This window comes from Schistocerca americana, chromosome 1 (genome assembly GCF_021461395.2).
Source record: "Schistocerca americana isolate TAMUIC-IGC-003095 chromosome 1, iqSchAmer2.1, whole genome shotgun sequence".
NCBI lineage: Eukaryota > Metazoa > Arthropoda > Insecta > Orthoptera > Acrididae > Schistocerca > Schistocerca americana.
Window position 1 is genome coordinate 1,049,729,357 of NC_060119.1, and position 19,812 is coordinate 1,049,749,168.

Below are 19,812 nucleotides of genomic sequence, written 5' to 3' on the forward strand. Positions count from 1 at the left end.
TTTTGAGCTACAGACAAAATTAATGTAGCGCAATGAATGTCTTTTTTCTTCTTCATTGTAATTATGTACATCAATGTTCCTGTTGTGTTGCAGTCGATTATTGACAACAAACTTTGTGAGGGAGTAACTGTACTGTGAAACGGATAGATTTCTACACACACGCCGAGCACAAGGCAGGCACGACGAAAAGAGAGTCCACATAAATTTTCAGCCAAAGCCTTCTTCAGAGAGGAAGTACAGCACACATGCACATTCATACACTCATACGCAGGAAACTCATGCACACATGGTTGCTGTCTCCGACTGTTATAACCAGAATATTTTTTAAAGGGAGATGAAATGTCAACAATGAATAATAATTATCGGCGGGAAGAATTTAGGGCACCAGGTGCTGCTCCAACGATCAGTGCAGTTATGTGTGCTGCGCGGGTAGGAGACACTTGATACAGTGTGGCTCGGATATCGGAGCGTTTGCGATTTGGAGGACAATTACAAGCACAGGAAAGAAGAGACTCTGCGAAAAATAAGGCAAATCTAATGTCAAATGACATAAATAAAACCATTACAATAAAAGTAAACAGTGCAACAATAAATCATGTATACAAAAGAAAATATTGCTTGAATTGCTCCACTTACGAATGAAATGTGATTCATCTAAACTTTACATTACGATTGGATCGATTAGTGTGCACCCGTAAACAACGTAATCTGGCATTTTTGATGAAACAACTACGTCTCCAGACAATCAGAGCACGCAACACGCTCTTAGCTCGGCACGGGCACGTCAGAGTGACGTCACGGGGAAGTGTCGCCCCGGGGAACTATGGGGGTACGAATGCGTGAACCTAATGTTTTCGGCTAGTTAAAATGGTGGACATCGGCTCCAAGCTTGTGGCGTAACGCCACCTCCCTTCTTTTCTTTACCTCCATGGTAAACCACTACAAAGTGTAATCGCTGGCACAAAGATAATACACAGCCAAGAGCGGCACAAAAATAAAATTATCGCATCCCATTTACTCAAGGCAAGATTCAAGTTAAAACTATAATCTACTGTTGACCTTTACTAAGAGAGTTCAGTGGTAGTGGTACAGTTTTGACCATTTTGGTTAAAATGAAAATAAATCGCGTTAGACGTACGTCACCAGTGAAGTAATAAAGAATCTGCGTGTTATATCCAAGTATGATTATCACTCAATGCCGTTAAGTCTAACAGTTGCAGAATTTACAGTTATATATATTATAAGGGCTGCTGCTACGTAAGTAATATTTGACGTCACTGCCACGTTGCATAATAGGAAAAAAAAATGCGGGGTTAGGCCTTGTATTTAGCTTAATATTTTTCTCTGGAAGCCACACTACCTATTTTAAACAGAAACAATGTCAGTTGCATATTTTCAATCGTTTATTAATAATCAACTGCAGTCAGTGTTTTTGTCAAATCAGCATTAAACGTGCTTAAACTAAAAAACAGTCACTAATCAGCCTTCTAGTTTGGTAGTTACGATATTGCCACGGCAACTAATTGCTCAGTGTTCTGAACTGCTCGGTGTTCTTCCTAAGATAATCTTGCGACAGAATTAGTTAAAAGTTCGTCATTAAACAAAATAAACAACTATCTATTCTTCTGGGACGGGAAATAAACTATAGTACAACAAATATAAAATTTCAATTAGATTTATAATGAAAGAACAATAATCTGTAGTTACGTATGAACATTTTTCATTTCACCCACTTTTTTCCGTAGAAATCGTCTAGTCGGACTTTTTACTGCGTAATTTTAAATTACACAACACCATCTTTCTGTTTGTATCGATTTGCAATTTAATACGTTCCTTTCTCCATAGGGAGTTTGTGATAGAGAATATGCTTTCAACATTGAATTTATGGCCTGAAATGGGAAAGTAATAAATGTTCCACCAGTTTCAATAACGCAAATAAAATTCTTCATTCGCTGAGATCTGAAATTAGGTATGCTTTTCATGAGTCAAAAACTTTTGAAATTCAGTGGTTTTTTTCGTGAAATTTTATCACAGATCAAAGAAGTTACTGTTTCTTTATAGAATAGCATTGGGTGGTACATCTTCATATCCTTGCGATGTATCACAAGCAGAAGTCGATATAGAAGACATACGAGATTCAGTATCAGACTCAGAATTTAAAAGAACACTGGAAGACCTAATATCAAATAAAGTAGAAGCGATAGATAAACTTCCATCAGATTTCCTAAAATCTTTAGCTGAAAATGCAACTAAATGACTATTCATGTAGAATGTATGAATCTGGTGGTATACCACAACTTCATAGCACAATCAACTTAACAGCCTGTACATCAAAGTTACTAACAAGAACAATATACAGAATGATGAAAAAGAATATTTAGAGTGTGTTAGATGACGATCACTTTAGTTTTAGAAAGGTAAAGGCACCAGGGAGGCAATTCTGACGTAGCAGTTGGTAATGGAAGCAAGACTAAAGAAAAATCAAGACCCGTTCATAGGATTTATCTATCTTGGAAAAGCATTCGACAATGTCAAACGACGCAAAATGTTCTATTTGACAAAAATAGGGGTAAGCTATAGGGAAAGAGGGGTGATATACAGTATGTACAAAACTCAAGACGGTAAAATAAGAGTAGATTCGCTGATGACATTGCTGTCCTCAGTGAAAATTAAGAAGAAATGCAGGATCTGCTGAATAGAATGAACAATCTCAAGAGTAAAGAACATGGATTGAGAGAAAATTGAAGATAAAATTAATTGGAAGTAGCAGAAATGAGAACAGCGAGAAACTTAATATCAGGACTGGTGATCACGAAGCAGATGAAGTTAAGGAATTCTGCTACCTACGTAGCAAAATAACTCATGACAGATGGAGCAAGGACAACAGCAAAAGCAGAGTAGCACTGGCAAAAAGGGCATTCCTGAATAAGAGAACTCTACTAGTATCAAACACAGGCCTTAATTTAGGGAAGAAAGTTCTGAGAGTGTACAGCACTGCATCGTAGTAAAACATACTGTGGAAAAACCAGAACAGAGGAGAATCGACACATTTGAGAAGTGGTAGTACAGAAGAACGTGGAAAATAAGTTGGGCCGATAAGGTGTGCAATGAGGAGTTTTCACGCAGAATCGGCGAGGAAAGGAATGTATGGAAAACACTGACAAGAGACGGGACAGATTGGTAGGACATCTGTTAAGACGTCAGGAAATAAGTTCTATGATTCTAGAGGGAGTTGCAGAGGGTAAAAAACTGTAGAGGAAGACAGAGACTAGAGTACATCCACCAAATAACTGAGGACGTAGGTTGGAAGAGCTACTGTGAATTGAAGAGGTTGGTACAGGAGAGGAATTTGCCGCGTCAGACCAGTCAGAAAACAGATGACAAAAAAATCTCCTTAATCTCCCAAGTGTTTAATCCTCGCGCGCACGTCATTAGGTTGAAACGAGCCTTAGTTGTGTGTTCTCCACTTCGTCCTAAAAGGACCCGAGTCGTATTTATTTTGTCGCACACGACAGTAAAAAGCTGGACATCGCCAACCGATGCTGGAGGCCTGGAACCCTAAAGGGTTAACAATCTTTGGGGTTAACGGATTTGGCCTTCTAGCATTTGCCAACATGATCTTTCTATTATTCGTACTATGAACGATTTGGAGGCGTTATATTTCCTCAGGACATACAGGAAATCGAGACAGCTGACAGTCTCCATGAGAATGTCCTCAGATGTTACATACAGCTAAATTGTATGGAGTGAGGAGATGCTTCATACGTCTTGGGACACGAGACCACCAACACAAAAACAATGAACATTGGTGTTGCAGGCTGAAACCGGTAGTGAAGACGATACAGCTGGTGCGACATCTCAGAATTCCGTCATATTCTCCGCCATAAACAGGTGAGCGCTTGCGAAGATCAGCTGCTTCTGTGGAACCCACATCGCTGCGCGCCCGCTGGTGCTCCGGTGTCCTGGAGCCGCACATGGAAAGAAGAGTGGCCCCTGCCGTGTCGCCAGTGGGGGAGCGGGAAGGCGGAGGGGAGAGGGAGGGGCCACCCGCATTGTGGCCGAACAAAGGCCCGGCCGGCGTCCTCCGGTTTGTGGGTCACGGGGAAGGAAGAAAGCTGCGAGGGGCCGTTGACCCCGAGCAGTGAGCTGCAGCCGCTCCGCGCCGCCGCGGCCCGAATACCTCTCACCGCGCGAGCTCTCTCCCCTGGTCGCCAACGGTCAGTCTTCAGCCCGTCCGGGTTGCGTTGTGACAGCAGACGTGTCTTAGTAATGAGTCACAGGAAGCACGCTCTTTTGGTAACAATAAACGTACAGTTTTTAACGGTACGGACGTTGGCCTCGCACCGTGGTCAGACTAGCAAACCAGTGGCTTTGTAATGCTTCCTCCTATCTTTTCCCACGAACTGTGTTTTTAGTCATGGCTGGCTTGTCTTCAGATGATGGATGTTTACAAGTTCTTTATACAACGAGCAACTACGGTACAACCGCGTGCTTAGTATGATTGTGGCCATATTTAGTACAAAACACTGCCGCGTTTCTGTGTGGCAACGATTCCAAAAGTCCTTGATGGGTTTTCGGATGACGAACATGCGCCAAGAGATATATGGAAATGCAGTGAAAGACCCTATCAAACTAGCAACGTAAGGATGGAACCGAAGGATAAATACATGAATACCAGGAGATTCGTGCCAAACTTCCGCATTTTTATACTTTTAAATAATGACAGTATTTGGAATAAGTGTAGTCGTTAGTAAAAGGATAGTCGTGGGATTGAAGAGAAAACAACTTTAAAAATGAACCGAACGATGTGAAATAATAATCATGGCTTCATGCTACATCCTTGTATATCCATTTCCATGTACATAATTTTGAACAAAATCCTTCACAGAACGTTACAATACCTCTGTGTAAACGATTCTCTTATTTAACGTAAGAATGTAGTTTTCATGTACTCTTCGTTTTTCATTTTCTCTACGTGACACTAAAATGTTAGTTGGTTTAGTGACGTTTCAAAAGGCTACATAAAACTGTCCGTGAATAAAGACAGGATGTAATGTAGGTTAGTTCCCACAGAGAAGAAAACAGCAACCAGCCACTATTAATACTGCTATTTATTAACCTAAATAAATTAAATTCAATTAAATGTAGGTTAATTCCTACAGAGAAAAAAACAGCAACCAGCCACTATTAATACTGCTATTTATTTACCCAAATAAATAGCAGTATTAATAGTGGCTGGTTGCTGTTTTCTTCTCTGTAAGAATTAACCTACATTAATTATACACAGTCACGGTCTCACCATGTCAGTTTTAGAGAAAATAGCACAAGACAGGATTTGGTAAGTACAATCCTTCTCTCTGAAGCGTTTGTTCCTGCGACTTTAGTTCGTCGGGGATCCTGATATCTGGAATTTAACTTTACCTTTGTGGCAGCATAAAGATGATGATCCCTCCGAGACTTCTTCACTAAAGAGTTAAGCACCACAATATTTACAAAGTTTGTCGATAGGACCAACTGAGTGTGTTGTCGTCTCACAATCATTAAGCAACAGCATAGGTAACTTACCTCGCACTCGCCTTCTTTCAATGTCCACTTTGTACTGTTCGAATAGTGGAAAAGTTGTTTCCACGTTTGCATTGTCTTGTATGGAAGTTTAGTTACCTCTGCTGGTTGATGCCTGAGGTTCTGTTCTTCGCGGGCGTGATGTTTTCTGGGATTTCCGTAGGGAAATACTCTTTAAAGAAAATGATTTAGTGATGAGTAATTGCAGCAAATTTTTATTTCTTGGCGACACGGGGAACTCACTGGTGTCCACCAGTGAACAGAGAAAATCATGTTAATTAAGCTGTGAATCATTCCTTTCGGTCAGACCGTTCAACAATTCGGATCGGACAAACAAATTCGACGGTTGTTTATACTTCACGGCGATCTTACAAGTTCTTGGCAGGAAACAAACAACAAACATTATTCTCGCTGTCTACCTTACTCTACCGAACAAAAAGCGAGAGAGATATGATCATTCAGTCTTCTGACTGGTCTGACGCGCCCCGCTACGAATTTCTCTCTTCTGCCAACCTACGTAGCACTTGCAACCAACGTCCGCAATTATTCGCTGGATGTACTCCAGTCTCTGTCTTTCTCTACAGCTTTTACCCTCTACAGCTCCCTCTAGTACCATGGCAGTTATCCCCTGATGTCTTAACAGATATCCTACCAACCTGTCATTCTTCTCAATGTTTTCCACACGTTCCTTTCCTCACAGATTCCTCGGAGAACCACTTCATTGCATACCTTATCAGTCCACCGTATTTTCCAAATTCGTCTGTAACACCATCTCTCAAATGGTTTGATTCTCCTCTCTTCCAGTTTTACCAAAATCCACGTTCCACCACGATACAATGCTGTGCTCCAAACGCACGTATCAGAAATTCCTTCCTTAAATTACGGCCTGTGTTTGTTACTAGTAGACTTCTCTTACCCAGGGGTGCCCTTCTTGCAAGTGATAGTTTGCTTTTGATGTCCTTGCTCCATCCGACATGGGTTATTTTGCTACCTCGGTAGCAGAATTCCTTAGCTTCGTCTGCTTCGTGATGACCAGTCCTGATGTTAAGTTTCTCGCTGTTCTCATTTCTGCTACTTCTCATTAATTTTGTCTTTCTTCGATTTACTCGCAATCCATATTCGGTACTCATTAGATTGTTCATTTTATTCAGATTATCATGTGATTTTTCTTCATTTTCATTCAGGAATGTCATCAGGATAGGAATGTCATCAGCGAATCGTGTAATAGATAACCTTCCAGCATGAATTTTAATTCCACTCCTGAAACTTCCTTTTATTTCCATTATTGCTTCTTCGGTGTACAGATTGAACAATAGAGGCAAAAGGCTACATCCTTTTCCTACACCCTTTCTAATCCGGGAATTTCGATATTGGTTGTCTACTCTTACTATTCCCTCTTGTTTCTTGTACATATTGTATATTACCCGTCTCTCCCTGTAGCTTACCCCTATTTTTCTCAGAATCTCGAACATCTTGCACCATTTTACATCGTCTAACGCTTTTCTTCGGTCGACAAATCCTGTGAACGTATCTTGATATTTCTTTAGTCTTGCTTCCATTATCAACCGCAACTTCAGAATTGCCTCTCTGGTGCCATTACCTTTCCTAAAGCCAAACTGATAGTCATCTAACACGACCCTAATTTTCTTTTCCATTCTTCTGTGTATTATTCTTGTCAGCAACTTGGATGGACGAGCTGTTAAGCTGATTGTAAAATAATTCTCGCACTTGTTAGCTTTTGCAGTTTTCGGAAATGTGTGGACGATATTTTTCCGGATGTCAGATGGTATGCCACCAGACTCATACATTCTACACACCAACATGAATAGTCGCTTTGTTGCCACTTCCTCTAATGATTTTAGAATTTCTGATTGAATGTTATCAATCTCTTCAGCCTTATTTGATCCTAAGTGCTCCAAAGCTCTGTTATATTCTGATTGTAGTACTGGATCCCCTATCCGGTCTAAATCGAGTCCTGTCTCTTCTTCTTTCACACCAGACAAATCTTCCCCCACACAGAGGCCCTCAGTGTACTCTTTTCACCTTTCTTCTCTCACCTTTGCGTTTAACAATGGAATTCCGGTTGCACTCTTAATTTTACCATCCTTTCTTTTAATTTCATCGAAGGTTGTTTTGACTTTCCTGTATGCTGAGTCAGTCTTTCCGACTATCATTTCTTTTTCTATTTCTTCACATTTTTCACGCAGCCATTCCGTCTTAGCTTTCCTGCACTTCCTATTTATTTCATTCCTCAGTGACTTGTAGTTCTGTATCGCTGAAATGCCCTGAACATTTTTGGACTTCCTTGTTGCATCGATCAGCTTAAGTATTTCTTCTGTTACCCATGGTTTCTTTGCAGTTACCTTCTTCGTACCTTCCCATCTTCTGTGATTGCAGTTTTTGGAGATGTCCACTCCTTTTCAACTGTATTGCCTACTGGACTACTCCTTATTGCTGTATCTACAGCCTTAGAAAACTTCAAGCATATCTCGTCATTCCTTAGTACTTCCGTATCCCACTGCTTTCCGTATTGATTCTTCCTGACTAATCTCTTAAACTTCAGCCTACTTTTCATCACTACTACATTGTGATCTGAGTCTGTATCTGCTCCTGGGTAGCCTTACAATCCAGAATCTGATTTTAGGAATCTCTGTCTGACCATGACGTAATCTAACTGAAATCTTCCCGTATCACCCAGCCTTTTCCAAGTAAACCTCATCCTTTTTTGATTCTTGAACAGAGTATTCGCTATTCCTAGCTGAAATTTATTACAAAACTCAGTTAGTCTTTCTCCTCTCTCATTCTTTGTCCCAAGCCCACATTCTCCTGTAACCTTTTCTTCTACTCCTTCCCCTACAACTGCATTCCAGTCCCCTATGACTGCTAGATATTCATCTCCCTTTGTGTATTGTTTTACCCTTTCAAAATCCTATTATATTTTCTCTGTTTCTTCATCTTCAGCTTGCGACGTCGGCGTGTATACCGGAACTATAGTTGTCGTTGTTGGTTTACTGTCAATTCTGATAAGAATAACCCTATCACTGAACTGTTCGTAGTAACACACTCTCTGCTCTACCTTCCTACTCATAACGAATCTTACTCCTGTTATACCGTTTTCTGCTGCTGTTAATATACCATATATTCATCTGACCAGAAATACTTGTCTTCTTTACATTTCACTTCACTGACCCCTAATATATCTAGATAGAGCCTTTGCATTTCCCTTTTCAGATTTTCTAGTTTCCCTACCACGTTCAAGCTTCTGACATTCCACGCCCCGACTCGTAGAACGGTATCCTTTCGTTGATTATTCAATCATTTTCTCATGGTAACCTCCCCCTTGGCATTCCCCTCCCGGAGATCCGAATGGGGGACTATTCCGGAATCTTTTGCCAATGGAGAGATCATCATGACACTTCTTCAATTACAGGCCACATGTCCTGTGGATACACGTTACGTGTCTTTAATGCAGTGGTTTCCTTTTCGTTATGCATCCTCATGCCGTTGACAATTGCTGAATTTTCTTCCTTTAGGGGAAGTTTCCCATCCCAGCAGCAAGAGAGTGCCCTGAATCTCTGTCCACTCCCCTGTCCTCTTTGACAGCGCTGTTGGCAGAATGAATGTGACTTCTTATGCCGGAAGTCTTCAACCGCCACTGCTGATTATTAATCAAAATTTAAGCGGTAGCAAGTTTAGAATCCAGGACCGAGAACGTTGTGATTATAAACTCAAGACGCTACCCCTTTTTTTTATCTCATTTTGTTCTTTATTGTTCGTTCTACTTGCTCGCGGCGGACGTTCCATGACGCTTGTTCAAGTTCATCGTTGATTCATTAACTCAATTTTTGATTTTTATTATAGAGGGCAGCAAAACCTCTGAACAAACACGCTGAGCTACCGTGCTGGCAGCCCTAGACCACGGAAGACTTCCGTAATACGAATTTATAAACAGTTATATACTATTAAGCTAGAAGATTGTTTCCATAAACAGAGTTTATGGGCTGCAATTTTCATTTTAATGAGTGTTTCTGGAAACAAGTTCAGTGTTGTCGCCTTGTTCCTGCCTATAAGGAATAAGAAGAATGTGTTGATTGGTTCAAATGGCTCTGAGCACTATGGGACTTAACTTCTAAGGTCATCAGTCCCCTAGAACTTAGAACAACTTAAACCTAACTAACCTAAGGACATCACACACATCCATGCCTGAGGCAGGATTCGAACCTGCGACCGTATCGGTCGCGCGGTTCCAGACTGTAGCTTCTTTCACCGGAATGTGTTGAGTTCTAGCATATCTTCCCCTGCAAATGGTGGATGACGGTTGTCTCACTCGTCAGGAGAGCACGTCTGAAAACCAAAATCTTCAGAATTTCTACGTCTATTTCTGTACGATTGGTTTGATAATGAACATATGCCAAGAAATATTTGGAATGTGGAATTAGGATGAAAGGCCCCATCGGGCTGAAAGTCCCTTGAGGATGGAACCGAAGCATAAATACATTAATAAAAAACGTTCGGCCAAGTATTTACTTATCGTAAAAAATTTGCGAGAAATACCACGGCCATCAGTTTGACAGATTAATTTTTAAATTTTGATGGGAAAAGAAGAAATAAATCAGCAATGTTGAGATTGACAAGATTACTCCAAAGGGTTTAAAAAGTAGGATGAGAAGTTCCGTCTTATGCAACACACCTTTTTCTTTCTGTTTTGTTTCACCCATACATGTTTCAGCACATTAGTGCTATCTTCAATGGGTTTAATTTTTATTTTTGACTTACATGATGTTATTGTCCATTGCTTTTGGTAGCTATTCTGCTACACAATATACAACGTGTCATAGTTTTGAAGTTGTGGTGCGTTCTCCTGTGTTGTTGGCGAAGTAAATAGGCTTACTTCGTGACCTGTGGTCGCTGTGCACTGCACTTCTTCGATTTCTCAAAACATAGGCGGAGTTTTCGCTGCCATTACGTATTGTTTAGAAAGACTCTTAATTGACGGCAACTTCAAATCATTTCTTACTTGTGTGGCCTATGCGCAGAAATTATTGTGAAAAACAAAACGTCACAACCACTGAAAACTATGTAAATAAAAACTATGTAAATATTGAAAGGTCTTGTAATGCACTTCAGACTAATTTACAATCCCCTAAAATTGTAAATACTTTTAATGGAGGATGAAATGAGATTACCTCCACGAGGTTTTGCTTGCAAATAACACAAAGTCGGCTAAATCTCTGTCGCAATTTGTAAATATTCGCTAAGGAACACCGACAAGGCTAGCTCAAAGGCCATGTTCTTTTATGGAATCATCGCGGCATTTCCTTTCAGAGATTCTTAGAATCGGAGTCTGTATGGATGGACACTGAGTATAAAATCGTTGCAGGCAGATGTCCTGGGACTACGTCCATTCACTCTCCCTCGCCACACTGCTCATCCTGCACGTAACATTCGTTCCGTTTCTTGTCACGTGTATTGATTACACAACAGTCTGTTAGTATACTGCCAAAGTAGTTATATGCTATGAATATAGTTGCTGTGACAACCAAAATGGAAATGTATTTTACTTTCCCAATGAAGTAAATATTTATAAACGTATTTGTGCAAGCTTTGCTTCATAGTATGTGATGTAGCAATTAACGTCGCTGACTGGCGTGCTGTGCGACGCCAGTTCAAACCCAATTACTATCAATTTTCTCTTTTTAGAGGGTAATTTACGATTTCTGAAAGGTTCTCAAAGCTTCTTACGTTTGTAATGTTCGAGTATTCTGGAATGTTTGATGATTGCAAAAATAGCAGCACGCTCCCTCCGCCTGGGGGTTCAGCTCTGACCTGGCTGTACATTAGTGTCCGAAATAAACGCGCCTTTAGTGACAAGTGCTTCACTTCATTGAGGTCCCTGCTTTCGGATTTGGACTTGATTGTGGTTACGTCGTGACAATATATAACACTGATGTGTACGATTGGCGTCGTGTAATATTACGACGTATGACTATCATCAGCAGACCATCTATTGATTGTAACCGACAGTGAGATACCAGAACTGATGTACAGCCTTCCTTAAGTTTCGCGCTGTTACCGCATTCATCCCTGGCAAAACATGATTTTCTGGCACGCACGAAACATTGATAACTTTTCTTTCGTGTATCCTAAGTTGTTTTATATGTTATGAATGACAGTGCTTAACCGAAAGTTGTTTGAAGGAATAAAGAATTATGTGGCAGAATTGATCATAAATGTAATGTTTTTAAATCTTATTTACCAGCTGTGAGGGTAAGAGTGAGTTTATTCAGGTATGATTCAACGGTTTGCTACATGTTGCATCAGTTGAAGTCAATACAATGCTCAGAAACAGCTATTATTAAACGTTGCAATTTCGAAATGATTATTTTAACGAACTGATAATGTAGAACCTTGTGACCTTCCACATATGACAGCATACACAAACCCTTCTCCTTCATGGGATGAAACGTCAGTAACCACAACAAGGTAACGAGACTATACGAATCCTGCATTCTGCCATGTGAAGGACGCCTAGTGCATCATCTGTTCTTGTAATCTGTGGAAGTAATAACAGAGTCCATGAGATGTATGAACTAATGTGAGTGGGCTGATATTCAAACGTTGCTCATTCCGAACACTTCTCTTCTTATTTGCTACTGATTTATGTGATTCGACTGATTTGCTGCGACATGACCTTCAGGCTTGTAGCGAATGTGAATTTTGCGGAAATTCTCAAGGGGTTGACCACGTTCATTAAAGTAGAATATTGGTATTCAGTAATGTAGCGGAGTAAGATCTGTGCAACGTGTAGGATCCTTTGCAAACCATCAGTAAGTCCTATAGACGCTAAGATCATTAGAAACGGAATTAATTTTAAATCTGACTGTATTACGTGGAAACAACAGTTAAATCTCGTAATGTAACCGCAATGGAAACAGCTTGACAAGCATAAACAAAAATGATTATGTAAGAATGATTATTTAGCCAAGAAAATGAATTACAGAATGAGGGTTAAGAACTTTTACTGCAATTGAGTTTTTTAGATACGAAATCGTACGTGGAATGCACACGTGGGTGCAGTTTGCTTGATTGATAACAAGTCTCAGCATTTACTAAACACACAGACAGTTTTCTTAAATATTAGAGAAGAACTTTCAAGTGAGCGTTTGAAGAGGGACAACCTGTGGCGCGTGTGTTGCTTGTTCCTCTAAATACATATAAATGCTGAAAATCACAAAATATAAAACGAGAATTGTAACATTGTAGAACGTGAAAAATATTTTTGAATGCTCGTAGAATGCAACACGGCATGGGAGCGAGCATAGCCTGCGGCAAGCCGTTAGCTTACTGAAGAACGCTGTTAACTGGGAAACAGAATAAATCTCCCAAAGCAATTGTATGGACACATGATTTGTAATAAACTCTGTCCAAAAATACTTTTTACACGATTCCCATTGAGGCTAATAAGTCAACACCGAAATTCTAGAAAAATAAGTCGATTTGCAAAGGAGAATAAAAAAATGAATCGTAGGAGCCGGATTGACTTGCTACCGATGCAAATTTGTAACATGAGCAAGGGTGCCCATGTAGTGCGCGGATACTCCTGCTCACGTTGGCTCAGGACTCAAACACATTCACACTCTGGTTTCAATCTGAATGCAGAAAGAAGAGAGTGAAATCTGGTTTCGCAGGACAGAGCGAATCAGGTTGTGGAAAGAGGGCCAGGTCAGTTACTGTTAGTTATACAAGAACACACACAACTTTATTCCTCAAACCAATGCACAGTTTTCTCTTTAAAACAAAAAGATCAATTCATGGATGAGGGCCTTAGTAACTTCTTAAGCATAAGTTTAAGTGATTGCTTGTAAAACACCAGGATTTAAAATAACGGCTGAAGGCCTTACTTAAGCAAAATTACAATATCTTCTCGGCTAAAGGCCGAAATAATATCTCAGATCACCTATGGAAATTTTTTAAAAGCCAAGCATTTACAAATTCCGGATAAAGGCCATATTAACGAAAATTCAAGTGAATTCTTAGGCTGAAAGCCGAATAATAAACCTTTCTTTACATAATAAAAGAAAGGTTTTAAAGATAAGCTTTTACAGTGTACAACAGAAAAACATCTTTAGAAAACTTGAAGTATTTGGTCGGCAGAAGGCGCAAACAATTACTTAAGAATAATTAAAGATAACCTTAAGATAAACATTTACAGAACACGGCTGAAGGCCGTTTCAAGAATTCAATATAATTAAAGAGAAACCTTACAGACAAGGATTTACATTTTAAAGCCACAGATTCTGTAACAAATGCGGCTGAAGGCCTAAATGCAGAGCAACAAGAACTTTAAATGAAATACGGCTGATGGGCTAATCTTAAAGTTGTTATGAAGTTCGGCTGAAGGCCAAATACTAAACATAAAACAAATAATATTAATACACGGCTGAAGGCCTGGCACAGTACCTACGACCAAATAAAATGACAATCACAAACAACAAACAGTGGTGCTCAGAAGTGTTCCAAGGGTTGGTCTGGAGAGGAAACTCTAACCACAGTTTAGGTGAGACAGACAGCCAAGCGTAACACTAAACAGTCGGGTTGCAGCACGACCTACGAACGGCTGACGAACCAACCAACCGCCTAATCTATTCCCTCCCACCCGACCAACAGCATGACAACCAAAAGTACCAATGAAGACGAGGATCGCAACAGGATTATGTCTTAATAACTGGTGTATAAACACACTCAAGGCACAATAAACACTCAAAGAGAAAAGGAGAACAACACCAAGCTGTCTAACTACACTCTGTGCCGGACAGCATCAACACGGCGAGGAAAACACACTGCCGCAAAACTACGCTAACGACCAGGGCAGGTAACAGGAACGTTAACGGCCACAAGGCAGAAGATACGCTGGTGCACTTCACTCTTAAATTATAATCATTTCAAAGGTTAAACACCATACAGGGATACGGCTGCAAAATTTTGACGACTCCAACACACCATGACGTTGCCACTTGCGGGGACAATCCAGGATGCAACAACCAGCAATCAACGAAGAGATGTCACACCGGTTGAGCTTTCACGACAGGTTCACTGATTATTCAACTGCAGTATGCAGGTGCGGTGGGCGACTAACTTAGCAGTTCTCGCAGCTAGTGCCACACAACTCCGACCGCGCTTGCACGCCGCCAGCGACCATGGTCTGATCACATGGCGCAGTGACTTCCTCGCTGCTCCGCCACATACCCGGAAATGGTCAAAAGATCAAATACACGTCGGCCGATGAGACGAGCGACCGAACGAACAACCGAAGGTCGTTCCCGGTCCAATCTCCGTCCGCGGGACGGTTCATGTGTGTGGCCATCGACCGGCAAGTGCTGACTGTCCCCGAGTCTCCCTCGTACCCGACCGCTGCTCCGTGCCCAACTCACTTCCAGACACATTTTTTTTTTCTTTTATTGATTTTCAATTCCCCCCGAAGGGGGCCGGCTGGCAGCAGCTTACTACGCTGCTCTACAGCCTACAGACTTTGTTTAAATAAAGAAACAAGGAAAAACAGGCGATAAAATGGTGACTGAAAGTGTAAAATGGCGTAAAATTGCGGAAAGTTAAAACAGAAAGCAAAAGGGTTGGCAATGTAGATAAAATACACAGGAATCAGACAAGTAACATAGTAGACACACAATTAAAAAACATGGCGACAGTCTGGTTTCTGTTCGCAAGAGATAAAAGGCACACCCAGCGACATTATGATGGCCGTTCGCAACCAGTCCCAAAAAAACACAACACGGAACACTCACTGTAAAACACGCACTGTAGAACACTCACTGTAGAACACTGCACGAAAGTGGCAGCACAAAGACGTCACTCCCGTGCCAAAGGCAGATGGGGGGGGGGGGGGGGACGTGCAGGAGGGGGAAAAACAAGGAAGGAGGAGAGGAAAAAACGAAAAGGGGGGAAACCAGGGAGGGAGAGGACTAATAAAGGGGGAGAAGGGCAGACGCAAGAGGGAATGAGAGGAGGCAGAGGAGGGAAATGGAAAAGGACGTGGGGGAGAGAAGGGGGCTAAGAGAGGGGAGGTGGGGAAGAAAGAGGATGGAAGGAGGGGAGAGGGAGCCCAGGAAAAGGACAGAGGAAAGGAGGGGGAGTGAGGATCAGAGTTGATACGAGGGGTAAATGGAGGGAGAGAGGGCATCATCTGGGAGGGGGAGTTGATGGAAGCCACCTTGGGAAAGGAGATGTAGGGTGTAGAGATGGAGGGTAGGGGGGACACAACGGTGAACACGTGGCAGGGGGCGGGGATCGGAGAGGAGAGGAGCAACCAGGGGGTGAGGGGGTTCAAGACGGTGGGAGGTGTAGAGGATGCGGATATGTTCGAGGAATAGGAGCAGATGAGGGAAAGGAATGAGATCATAGAGGATCCGCGTGGGGGACAGGAGGCGTATACGGAAGGCGAGGTGGAGCGCATGACGCTCAAGGATCTGGAGGGACTTATAGAATTTGGGGAAGGGCAGTTCCAGACACACGACGACCCGGAAATACTATCGGTCGCTCCAGAGATAATACGACAGAACACTTATCGATAAGCGCTACTGCTGCCACTCACGTGCTGGTAAGGCAGGAAGTTAGTGACGTCAGTAAATGGAACAAGAAAACGAGGCGGCAGTACGGTAAGAGAAGATGACAAACAATAAACGGAGTGAACACGAGCCGCGCACGGCTGAGAGAGAAATAATTTACTATCAGTAATCACGTCATTGGGAAGAATTATAATAAGCTGACCCTGAGTCAGGGCATCCGATGGAAACTGCAGTGCGTTTCCTTAAGCAAAAAGCATGTGGCGATCTCACTAGCAATTTCAAAATCTTAAAGGTAGTACAGCAACTAACAGACAACGACTGTGCGACCGACCAAAAACAAGACAGAAGAAGCGTAAGGTGCCAAGAGTTTAACTGCTCAGTGACTCTCGCTGTCTCATAGGCAGAATGTATCCAAAGAACTGCATGTGACTCATATCACTCGTCGAGGTACCTACTGGTCCAAACAGACATACAAATTGCTCCTCTGCCTCTAGACCATGTTTGTAGAAAGACACTAGATTTAGGATGCAGTAAATAGCCCGGGTGTCCCTCTAAAGAGTGGTCAGGTGAATTTTCTGTGGTGTTTCGCCAGATAATTGTAGTCTCTAATACTGCTCATCCCGTCTGCCATACGACGCTCATTGTCGACGGAAAGCGTCGATTGTTTCCCAGGTCCAAAAAAAAATGTTTTTTAAAGTGAAATCTTAGGTGCCCATCCATGAACGCTCCCAAATTAATCTAGTGTTACATTCGTTTTATCGATCTGTATTAACAGTAACATTAAGAATGCAATGGGAATTCCACTGTTAAATGCAGAGGAGAGATAGGATAGGTGGAAAATGTACATTCAGAGCCTCTATGCTGGAGAAGACTTATCTAATGACGTGAGAGAAGAAGAAACAGGGATCGACAGGGAAGAGATAGGGAATCCATTATTAGAATCAGAATTTAAGACAGCTTTGCAAGATTTAAAATCAAGTAAGGCAAAAGGGATAGCTAACGTTCCATCGGAATTTCTAAAATCATTTTGGGAAGTGGCAACGAACCGATTATTCACGATAGTTTGTAGAAAGTACGAGTCTGGCGATATACCATCAGACTTTCGGAAAAACGTCATCCTCACAATTCCGAAGATTGCAAGAGCCAACAAGTGCGTGAATTATCGTCTAGTCAGGCTAATAGCTCATGCAACCTAGTTGCTGGTAAGAGTAATATACAGAAGAATGGAAAAGAAAATTGAGGATGTGTTAGATGACGGTAAGTTTGGCTTTATGAAAAGTAAAGGCACCAGAAAGGTAGCTCTGACGTTGAGGGTGACGATAGAAGCAACAGTGAAGAAAAATAAAGAGAAGTTCATAGGATTTCTCGACCTGAGGAAGCGTTCGCCAATATAAAATGGTGCAAGACTTTCAATATATAGAGAAGAATATGGGTAAGCTATAGGGAGAGACGGATTATACATAATATGTACAAGTACCAAGAGGAAACAATAAGAGTGGAAGACCAAGAACGAAATGCTCGGATTGAAAAGGTTGTAAGACATGGATGTAGTCTCTCTCCCCTGTTGTTCAAGCCATGCTTCGGAGAAGCAATGACGGAAATTTATTAAAGAAAGGTTCAACAGTGAGATCAAAATTCAAGGGGAAACGATATCAATTTTAAGATTCGATGATGACATTGCTATCCTCAGTGAAAGTAAAGAAGAATTATAGGATCTGTTGAATGGAATGAACAGTCTAACAAGCGCAGAATGTATACTGAGAGTATATCGAAGAAACACGAAAGTAATGAGAAGCAGCAGAAATCAGAACAGCGAGAAACTTAACATCATAACTGATGATCACGAAGCCGAAGGGATTCTGCTACCTAGATACCACAATAACCCACGATGGACGGTACAAGAAGGATATAAGAAGCAAACTAGCACTGCCAAAAAGGGCATTCCTGGCCAAAAGAAATCTACTGTATATATGGGTATTAATTTGGGGAAGAAATTTCTGAAAATTGTCATTTGGAGCACAGAATTCTATGGCAATGAGATATGGACTGTGGCAAAACCTGAGCGGAAGAGAATAGAAGCATTTGAGATGTGGTGCTGCAGAAGAATGTTGAATATTAGGTGGACTGGTAAGGTAACGAGCGAGGAGGTTCTCCACACAATCGACGAGGAAAGGAATATGTGTAAAACACTGAAAAGAAGAAGCGACAGAATGACTGGAGATCTGTTAAGACATCAGGGAGTAAATTCCATGGAACCAGAGGGAGTTGTAGAGGTTAACAACTGTAGATGAAGACTGAGATTGGAAAACATCCTGCATATAATTGAGGGCGTAGGTTGCAAGTGCTACTCTGAGGTTGGCACATGAGAGGAATTCATGTCGGACGCCATCAAACCAGTCAGAAGACTGATGACTCGAAAAAAAAAATACTTGCACATTAATACCAGTACTCCAACGGCGACTCGTGTGCTGCCCTGGCCAATGCTGACTGTTGGCACACAGCGCTACTCAGTCACTGGCGAACTACTGGCTGTTCTTCGTTTTCCACTGTCCCTGTAAAAACATATAGTTAAAACATATAGATAAAACGATTGTCGCACTAATTTCAGGCCACTCTATCAAATGAACACGCAAACTTTCCCTTTAAAATCTTTTATTCGTAATGGGAAACAAACCGACGGCTTCCGTCGACACTGAGGGTCGCATGAAATATTTGATGAACACACAGCAAAAACCAAATTCTAAATAGCTACCGAAACATCAGAGGCAAAACGCCTGACGGCTCTTAAGAGTGACACTCTGTGATTGCATGCCTCTTTGGAGTGAAAATTTTGATATGGCCATACCTAATTGTGACTGAATGCCTCAAAATGCCCATAATTTCGTAGCCACTGACACTGTAAATGGTTGTCCAGAAACCTTTTATACTCATCACTGTCTGTTAGCATGTGTAGTGGACACATCCTTGAGTAACAGTAAATTTTTCACAGAACCGTTATTAACATCACCGAGCGCCGTATATAGCGAGGATACACTGATTCAAATGGTCTGCACCACATTCACATGCGGCCAACACCTCGAAATGATTTTTGTCGTGTTCTTTCTGAGCCTATATTTTTGTTTCCTTGTGGTCCTCTCACGGACTTGACTTTCCGGGTCCTGCTGTCTTAAAAGACGCCCTGTGAGGCTGTTTATTGTACGAATTTTAATAAAGACATGGCATGGTGCGGTAGGGGGGATACATGTCCAGCGTTTTCTTCAGCAAATCCCGATATCATAATGATTTACCGGTGGCTGGCCATCTGCCTCAAATAGAATGGCCATTAAATAAACTGTGACAACAAGGTGTGCTTTTCTTTAGATCTTTCTTTATATCGCTACATCACTGACTGCGAGGAGTCGGCACAAGTTGGCGCTAGGGAGCTAACAAGACAGAATGAGCCAGTTAATATCGACGCTTCATTGGCGGTCGGCAACAGCTGTATAAGACAACAAGTGTCTGGCGCAGTTATTATATGGGTTACTGCTGCTACAATGGCAGGTTATCAAGATTTATATGAGTCTGAACGTGGCGTTACAGTCGATGCACGAGAGATGGGACACAGCATCTTCGAGATAGCGATGAAGTGTGGATTTCCCCGCACGACTATTTCACGACTTTACCGTGAATA